Consider the following 9,752-nt stretch of genomic DNA (forward strand, 5'->3'; position numbering starts at 1 on the left):
TTCCCTCTTGTTAATATGCGTAGTGCCCATAATATCCATTTCCTTTTATGGTAGCCCCCGTCCATAGTTATGGTTAGGTAAAACGGCGGAAAAATTGTCCAAAAAACCTTGAAAATGGTGACAAATACTCCGACAATATTGCTAAAAAACGGCAAATTGTTTTTCCATTAAAACCTTGAAAAAGCTGACAAACATGTCGAATACATTTTACAAAAAAGAAACCTTAAAAAAGGCGAGAGACACTTGTTATTGTAGTGCCCACATCCATGATAAACGGTTTAAATTGTTCTTTGTTATCTCCTCTTCTCCGTGCAGCAGAGTGGCGCAGCGGAAGCGTGCTGGGCCCATAACCCAGAGGTCGATGGATCGAAACCATCCTCTGCTAACTTTATTCTGCTTTTCGCAGACAAAACCTTATTCACAAGAACTCGGAATTGTAGTTGAGTACGTCAGTTATAACGGCCAACGTATTAAGAAAATGTCGGTTTTTCGGACTCGGGCACATAATTACAGTTAGTGTCGTGCCGGGCCGTGCTCAGACACAACCTCTGGGCTCGGGCTGGGTCGGGCTCGATTTTTTGGGCCGATCTAAGCTCTAGAGCAGGGGTCACCAACCTTTTTGAAACTGAGAGCTACTTTATGGGTATTGAGTCATACGAAGGGCTACCAGTTTGATACACTCTTCTGAAATAACAAATTTGCTCAGTTTGCCTTTAGTTATATATGATTATTAATGATTAATTATACTCATTTATGTGAAGACACTGGTCATGTTAATGATTTCTCACAATAATTATCAACAATGACTTAACAAGGTGGGTAACCGATAATATCAATATTAAATTTTCATTTTTAGAACAGGCCTGAGGGCTACTCATGTGGTCCTTGGGGGCTACCTGGTGCCCGCGGGCACCATGTTGGTGACCCCTGCTCTAGAGGGTCCATCGTGAAACTCTTTGATAGTTTGTTTTGTTTCCGGAAATGGCGAGCGAAAGAGAGACAGAATGTTGTTGGAGCTGGAGATTAATCAACATTGAACAACAAATTATTATATTGCAAATGTTAAATTGCAGAAGGAAAAGAAGACGTCGGTGAAGTTGGTATGTACGACCAGTGAACGAAGAGAGGCCAACGGAACGATGGGTGAATTTGGTACGGTTGTTCGACCGCTGAGGGACTTGGACGAAGAAACGCACTTCAAGTATTTTCGGATGTCGAAAGGTTGATTTGACGAGCTTGATCGATCTGCCACGGCGTCAGTTCACACACAATCGCAACTGACGTACGAAAGTACTGGAAGTAGGCTACATGCCACTGGCACGTGCCACATGCCACTTAAAACTCAAACTCCCTCTCCAGTAAACAATGCAAGCTTGAGGTTACTTGTACTTTACTTAATTTTCATTCCCTGCTATTTCATACGTCTTTTTTTCTCTTTCAAAAAACTTTATTGTTCAAGTAAAGATACAATAACCTTCTCTTAATATCATCCGTGACAATAAGCCATCGTTCAGTAAATACACACAGACATGAACAATAAAGAGTGTATACAATGCACATTAAAGTAAACATGACGCGTTCGTCCAATAAGCTGCTGGTTTACATTTTTGGGGCGACAATACAGATTAGCGCCGCATGCTGTAATGGAGACGTATTACGTCTCGTCTCTTCGGTGAGTTCTGAGGCACTTTTTGGACCAACTCAGGGAGACTGATCAGTCCGACTGGCTTTACTCACGTCTGGTTGGTGTGTCAGAGCCTTAAGGGTAAAATGTCAAATATCCTGCTAAACACTCAATAAATCATCAGAAAATTTTTACTCCAGAATGTAGCGATGGACTCAGTTTCAGTAATGTCAGTTTTTATAATATAATGAGTTTATGTCTCTGTTATTGTTATTATTTGCAGATCTGTAGACACAAAGACAGAGAAACCACGTCCAGTGGCTTTGATTTTACAGTTTTTTTCAATTGTTTTGGCACAATCGTCGAATGACTAAACTTAGTCAAAATATTTGACTATTTATATAAACATTAGGTCAGTTGTTCACATTACTACAGTCATTTATGATGGCTGTGGCACAAAATGCATCGAGTAAGCCTTGCAGATCAAAATAGTTTAATTTGCTATTGAATCAAAGACTGAGAGGAACCAGCAGAGGGAGACACAGGACAGATACTTTCTGCTCCTTTATTCTTCTCCTCTACATCTCAGAGGGAAATATTGGGATTTTTACTGCAGTAAATCTACCTGATAACTATCTGTACATGTAAAAGTCAATAGTTCATCTAGACTTCAGAGTCTGGACATCATCCCTCTGGAGTTCTGGTTCTTCAGGGGTCAGGAGATCATCTTTGTCTGGGTTTAAATATGATTTATGAAAAAAGAAATACAGAAAACACTACAGAGCATGAGTCCCATATGGTCTAGTGGTCAGGATTCCTGGTTTTCACCCAGGCGGCCAGGGTTCAACTCTCTGTATGAGAGTCAGTGTTTGGTTTGATCACCGATCAACATTTGGCATCCAACGTAGAAGTGAAGATGTAACCTCAGAGGAAGCTGTGGTCCCTCAATCACTCAGACTCCTCTCTGTTGGGGATCCACAGAGGTGGACACATTTCAAAACAGACTTAAATGAAGTGATGTTTATTTGACACAAACGTGTCAACGTAAGCGCCGGAAAAAGTTACAAATGAATACCGACAACAACAGCAATAAAAAAGGTGAAAAGAAAGTCGACACAAACGTTAAAAAAAAGCAACAAAAATAACTATTGAAAAAAACGCCGGAAGAACTTAAGGCCCTGACACGACAACCTGATAATGGGCTGTCGGACAGTCTGGTGAGGTCGGTGACTCGAGTCTGGTCGGTGTGTGAATGAAGCGTCACGTGGGTCTGGTTGATCCCCGATCATAATGGCGGCTCGTTCAGAATACGATCTCATATTGTACTAAAATACTTCACCGAAACGTGTTTTCTGAAAACATTTTAAGCGAGAAATAAGCCGTGCGGTTGCTGGGAGGCGTTCGTCACGCTCATATCGCTCGTCAATTCCAGGTTAGCCCTCCACCAATCAGATGGGTCATTGAGTCCGACTGGCCGCCCTCCGACCCAGCGAGTCAAATCGGCCCAAATGAAGGCTGACGGCGGCACGAAACACACCGAACAGACTCGAGTCACCGACCTCGCCAGTCTGTCAGACGGACCATTATCAGGTTGCTGTGTCGGCGCCTTAACCCTTGTGTGGTCCTTCGGGTCCTTGTGACCCAAAGTATTAATACAGCACCTTAGTGCTTGTTTGTACAACATTTTGGCCAGCTTAAACTGTGTTTAAATGTGCTCTAGAAACAAACTTTCTTACTTACTTTACAAGAGACAGGGTTTAGAGAGCAATTCTCAACAAAATAAACGGAAGTACATAACCCTTGTGTTGTCCTTTGGGTCCCGGTGACCCGAAGGACAACACAAGGGTTAAGTTCTTCCGTCTCTTCAAACACACAAAGGAATAGACAAAGTGTGTGTAAACTTTGTTCGTCTGCAAGGACGGCGAGTGGTAAACAGGAGACGGGGGTTCGATCCCCGCCTCAGGTACGCCACACAGGAACATCTGTGATCAATGGACGAGTACGAGGGCTCAACAACTTGTTCAAGATCAAAGTCCGTTAAAACTTCAGCTCAATTTATATTTCCGAATTTCAAATTTGACCAGCAAAACATGTGTTCATGCTTTAGTTTAGTTCTACATGTTGTGTTTTTCTCGCTGTTGCACAAGTTTAACTTTTTAACCAATGATATACCAGCCCGGTCTCACGACAGTTCGTGAAATGGTCACGTATTTTTAATCTATCGAGAAGTGTTCACGGGCACGTTTTTTTTTTTTTTTGGTGGTCAGCACGAAATGTAAACTAATGTATTCAAATGGGAATCATATGTCGTGGTCACAGCACGATTATGGTAGCGAGTAGTATGAAATGCCGAAAATCCGCATAAGGAGGTTGGTTGGGGGGGTGGATGGGTCAAACAATTCCGAACACATCACGGTAACTTTATGCTTTTATTGTGAAAAGAAACAGAACTCAAAACTAAACATGACACAACTGAAAGGCATTTCTACAATTTCATGATCACAGCTCCCATCTTTAGAGGACAGGAAGTGGAAGAAGTTTACAATGTTCACCAGGAATCTGTTCAATAATTCTGAATTATTTTGTACAAAGTTCATTCATTAGTTCATAACAATAAGCTGAAATACATCTGTAAGTGTGATCCTGTACGGACTCAACTGATCAGCAGTGAGAAACAGGAGGAGACTCTCCGTCCTACAGAGGACACAGAGACACTGAGGAACCAGAACCAGACCAGATCCTAAACCTAAACCCAAACCCAGGATAGAGAGGTTCAGTGAATGTGGTGTTGAAGGTGTGGAGGTGGATCAGTGAGTCAGAGGAAACTGAGTAGAAGGACAGAGAGCAAGCAGGACAATCCACATACACTGCTACTCTACCAGAGATGGAGGAGGAGGAGATGGGTGTTACTCTGTTATTGTGACAGACAGAGTAACCACCATCAGAGCACCTCAGACTCCAGGACTGATCATTACCTCCAAACACACAGTCATCACCGTCTCCTCTCCTGCTGATTCCTCTGTAACTCACTGATATATTAACATCTCCTCTCCTCTGGACCTCCCAGTAACAGCGACCAGTCAGACCATCTCTACACAGCAGCTGAGGCCAGTAGGAGTCAAACCTCTCTGGATGATCAGGATATGGCTGATTCTCCTCCACTACTGTCACCTTCCTGTTGTTGTCAGACAGTTTGAGGTTTCTGTTCACTGTGTTTGTGTCCAGCGTGAGTTCACAGGAATCTGACGGAGAGAAGGTGACACAACAAAGCTGCAGTTATTAACCAATCAGCACTTTGATGATGACATCAGAGGGTTGAATGAGTGAGGTCATAGTTTGATGAATGAAATTAAAACAGACTTACACTTCCTCAGACCTGGTGTCAACCATCTGACTCCAGCAGGCTCCACCCTGAAAGGAGGGGGGCATTACATCACTCTCTCACACACAGCTTCATCTGATCAAATGTAGGGCTGGAATTCATTCATTTTATATTCATATTTGGGCTGTCAATCAATTAAAATATTTAATTCCGTTTAATTTCCTTTAAAGAGTCCAATCATAAGAGAAGTTATCTCAGGACACTTTCCACATAGACAAGGTCAAAGTCAGGATTTTATTTCATAGTAATCACAACAGCCGTCCTCCTCTAAAGCTGTTTACCGCTCCAGAAATCAGCTGTTCTTATAATAGACTATTTGATGTGTATGACAGTATCTTCCTAGTGTACTTATCATATCATAATGACCAGGTCATGAGAATATTACTGAAACTACAGCTTGTTGTTCTATAGGAAGGAGATGTCCGTCTCTAGTTCCTGATAAACTGATCTATAGGCTGCTATATGAATGCTGTGCTATTCAACCAAAGCTGCATGAAAATAAAAGCCCTACAGAGGGAAATTAATGAGAACTGGAGAAACATCTCGACTTTAAAGGGAGTCTGGGAAGAGACAGAGATAGAGAGAGAGACAGAGAGAGAACAGAGGGAGAGAGAGACAGAGAGAGAGACAGAGAAAGAAGACATGTTTTATTGAAGCTCCTACAGAAATGACAATTAAATAGTTTTAAACTGAGATAAACCTACTAAATTCTCAAAAGATCTAACCTTAACAAGAGGAACACTCGAAGAAGAAGACTTTTGGAAAGAAAATCTTCAATTAAAAGGTATAATAAGGCAAGAGAAATGAATACAAGGACGAGCTAAAACGACAGCTAACCCTGCTAACAACAGCTAAGGACAGAGAAGAGGAGCAAGAAAGCTATGCTACGCTAAGCTAAGGACCAAAAGGCTCCAAACCAAAGGAAAAAAACACCAAAGCACCATGTTCTTCCCACTCACGAGAAGCTGTAGTAGAGTAGAAAGGTAAGCTTCCTTCACATCCACAATAGTTACATTTAAAATGTGTACCTCAAGAAGCCAAGGCTAGCCTGTGCTAACTTAACTTAGCCACCTTGTGATTGGCTACCCTAAAGGAATTAAAAGTACACAGGCAAAGAAAGCCTACAAACACAAACAACTCAGAGAAAACCCAGAAGCCTTGACTGCAGATACATGCCACACAGGAGGAATCAGTAACCTACTACTGTACACGGACAGTACTGATGCGTGGCATAAAGCTATCTGTGCCCACTATGACCATCACAAGAAGAGAGGCATATGCAGTGGGAGACAGATAGTCATCGAAGATGAAGACAAGGACAGCCCACCTCTCACTGTCAATGTCTACCACAATGGGACCATCATGTTCCAAGGCAATGAGGCCAGTTTCAGCTCTCTCCAAGAGTTAGTCAGGTTCACTATATATTTTTGTGGGATTTTTTTGGGGATTTGCTAAACTATACATTTTTGGAATGTTTATTGTATAAGGAGTCATAAAATCCATGTTTGCATTTACCAGATGTCTATGTGGCGGCCATTTTTAAGTTTTTTTTAAAATGGCCGCTGTAAAACTTTAATTATCTCGGCTTCTGAATAAGCTGGAAAGTTGATTTTAATTGCTACACCCACATTTTCAGGGTCAGGGAATCCAATGGTGCTAGTTACAAAGCTACAAGACTTTACCACATTAACCCATAGAAGCATAAGTGCGTCAAAAATGATTGTAATGAAAAGTAGCTTGCATTTAATATTCCATGTTCCTCAAAAATCATGTTTTTTTATCATCCCATTGAAATACATCCACAATATGGGTAGAAAAAAACTACACATCACAAGCAGTTGGTCAGATAACTCGGAGTTCCTTTTATTGACGAGTTTAAAATTAGCTAATGTAAAACGTGGATGTCCTGGAACTATCGACATGCACATTTAGACCACAGTATGATTAAGCAACCTTTTTAATTAGACAGCTTCTATACATCATCATAATCATCTTCGCTTTCATACATCACAGCTTGGGAATCATCATCGTTCTGGCACTGGCTGCTGCACTGACACGTGTCAGTACAGGCTAAGTCCTTAGCTCTGCAGGTGCACCTCCCAGAAGAGCAGATTTACATTTGCATTGAACCAACTCAAGGATGGCCTTTGGGGCTGGGAGGACCTCTGTGGTCACTGGTTTGAGCATGCCATCCGAGTGTTTGAAGCATCAATTTTGCAGAGGATCCAGCTGTGGATCCTGCAAAGCAATGTCTACCTGTGCTCATACTCTTGTTTGGACATGGACTCTCAAGATGTGCTGCTTCAGAGCTTCAAGTGTTGGAAGGAGCTTGTCACTTTCTGCCCTATGTTTGCAGAAGAGATGCCATCGCAGTTGAGGGATTGCCTTGATGTTGATCTCTTTGGGTGAGTAAACTGCTCATATAAAGGATATCAGAGGTGACAGCATTCCTTCTGTCACATCTGCTTCATCCAAAAGCATCTGCAGAGCTTTGACAATATCTTCATCTGTTTTGAGGTAGACCTGTAGCCTTGCTAATGCGGGAGAACCTTCCTGTTCTGTCAGCCCCAGTGAATGCATGGAAGGCTGGCAAAGCCTTTGCTCTTTCTTTACCTAGAGCTCGCCACAGTGGTTCAATCTGCACCAGAGGCCATAGAAATGGATGTGTTCTTCAACATAAGATCATAGTTTGCTGTGACTAGCACTAAAACATCTGTATCTGGTGAGAAAACACCAACTGTGCATCATGTGGGTTTTGCTGCGAAGCCAGCACAGCCTGGTGGATCAGCAGTGTGTCTGCTTCTTTGTGGTTGTTTCTTCAAAGACAAGGTCTTTGTTGGTCCTAGTGAGCCCAGAAGCAGATGTGATTATCAGCTCGGAGGATCCCTTGTTGTACTCCAGAGTTTTGGCAGCAAGATATTCAATCAGATCACTCTTAGTCTTGTCATGGGAGAGGGACCTGTTCATTGGGATGTGTTTGATGTTGGTGTCATCTCTGACTTGATACTGAATAGAAGCTTTTCCTTGTCTTCGTTTATGTGTCTAACACGAGGATATCATAATCACGTGTTAGTTGCATCAGTCTGTCATTGAAGCAGCCACTCAGATCCTTGACTGTCAATACAGTCGCTGTTTTTTTGCTCAGCTTCTGCACAAGCACCATACCGTCCACCAGTGCTATCTTCCACAACAACTATCCCAGTATATCAGAAGTCTGAGGAGCAAAAGTCATATATGACACGCACTATACCGTAATATTAGCTAGCTTAGTTAGCTGTAGTCATATATGTATAAATATGTTGTTGAAATGTATAACATATTTTCTGAGGTAAAATGAAGATAATACTTACTATACATGTGTTAGATGCTCTGTAAAACAATATTCTTAAAGGTCCATGGCATGAAAATGTCACTTTATGAGGTTTTTTAACATTAATATGAGTTCCCCCCCAGCCTGTCTATGGTCCCCCAGTGGCTAGAAATGGTGATAGGTGTAAACTGAGCCCTGGGTATCCTGCTCTGCCTTTGAGAAAATTAAAGCTCAGATGGACCAATCAGGAATCTTCTTATGAGGTCATAAGGGGAAAGGCTACCTCCCCTTTCTCTGCTTTGCCCGCCCAGAGAATTTGGCCAACCCATGAGAGAGAGAGAGAGAGACATCATGGCTTTCAAACGAGCAAAGTGGCAGTTGGTCAAGGCCACACCCCCCACCCTGCACCTTGCACCCCCCCTCCTCCTCAATAGCTTCAGACGCAGAAATGTCACATCCTAAGGAAAGCTCATTGTGGGACTGGCTCTAGTGGCTGTAATTCTGCACCAAGGCTGAATTTCAGGAAAGACACTTCAGATACAATATTAGGGGACCACTAAGGTCTATATAAAAGATACTTCAGATACAGTATTAGGGGACCACTAAGGTCTATATAAAAGAGACTCCAGATACAATATTAGGGGACCACTAAGGTCTATATAAAAGATACTTCAGATACAGTATTAGGGGACCACTAAGGTCTATATAAAAGAGACTCCAGATACAATATTAGGGGACCACTAAGGTCTATATAAAAGATACTTCAGATACAGTATTAGGGGACCACTAAGGTCTATATAAAAGAGACTCCAGATACAGTATTAGGGGACCACTAAGGTCTATATAAAAGAGACTTCAGATACAGTATTAGGGGACCACTAAGGTCTATAAAAGAGACTCCAGATACAGTATTAGGGGACCACTAAGGTCTATATAAAAGAGACTTCAGATACAGTATTAGGGGACCACCAAGGCCTATATAAAAGAGACTCCAGATACAGTATTAGGGGACCACTAAGGTCTATATAAAAGAGACTTCAGATACAGTATTAGGGGACCACTAAGGTCTATATAAAAGATACTTCAGATACAGTATTAGGGGACCACTAAGGTCTATATAAAAGAGACTCCAGATACAGTATTAGGGGACCACTAAGGTCTATATAAAAGAGACTTCAGATACAGTATTAGGGGACCACTAAGGTCTATATAAAAGAGACTCCAGATACAGTATTAGGGGACCACTAAGGTCTATATAAAAGAGACTTCAGATACAGTATTAGGGGACCACCAAGGCATATATAAATATAAAGTCTGGGTGGGAACTACCACAGGTTTCTATCAGTCTGGGTGGGGACTTACACAGAGTTGTCTATTGTTACAGTCAGGTCCTGGGTAGGAGAGCCCTTCCCTGGGAGGAAAAGGAGATTTTCCAC

At 42.0% G+C, this 9,752-nt stretch overlaps 2 non-coding genes across 2 annotated transcripts; both read left to right on the forward strand.

Moving 5' to 3' along the window:
- Positions 1–313: 313 nt before the first annotated feature.
- Positions 314–385, forward strand: trnam-cau (transfer RNA methionine (anticodon CAU)). Its single transcript has one exon. It is a non-coding gene; the product is annotated as a tRNA-Met (tRNA).
- Positions 386–2,414: 2,029 nt separating this feature from the next.
- Positions 2,415–2,486, forward strand: trnae-uuc (transfer RNA glutamic acid (anticodon UUC)). The gene has a single exon. It is a non-coding gene; the product is annotated as a tRNA-Glu (tRNA).
- Positions 2,487–9,752: the final 7,266 nt, after the last annotated feature.

Source organism: Perca flavescens, chromosome 8 (genome assembly GCF_004354835.1).
Source record: "Perca flavescens isolate YP-PL-M2 chromosome 8, PFLA_1.0, whole genome shotgun sequence".
NCBI lineage: Eukaryota > Metazoa > Chordata > Actinopteri > Perciformes > Percidae > Perca > Perca flavescens.